Genomic DNA, 256 nt, shown 5'->3' on the forward strand with positions numbered 1-256 from the left:
AGGAGAAAAGGGGGAACCATTTCCATGTACTTATGGAAAACTCGTGTCAATATATTAGCCTAGGAATTTCATTAGAGCTGAAAGTAGGGCTTAAAGTACTATATTTTCGACCTTATGTTCTACCACTGGCGCCATCTATTGTGGAGAGAATTGCAAAATATTTCAGAGAATTCATAGAAAGGAGGAGAGATTTAAAGCTATAATTTTGGATTAAAGCTTCCATATTATGAACAGAAGCAGGTGTGTATATTCTTAT

At 35.2% G+C, this 256-nt stretch overlaps 1 protein-coding gene across 1 annotated transcript in view; it reads left to right on the forward strand.

The window, feature by feature from the left end:
* The window catches only part of LOC119590911 (adhesion G protein-coupled receptor B1-like), a 24860-nt gene that overhangs the window by 6232 nt on the left and 18372 nt on the right, over positions 1-256 (forward strand). The gene's annotated exons all lie outside the window — the stretch shown is intronic.

This window comes from Penaeus monodon, chromosome 28 (assembly GCF_015228065.2).
Source record: "Penaeus monodon isolate SGIC_2016 chromosome 28, NSTDA_Pmon_1, whole genome shotgun sequence".
Taxonomy (NCBI): Eukaryota; Metazoa; Arthropoda; class Malacostraca; order Decapoda; family Penaeidae; genus Penaeus; species Penaeus monodon.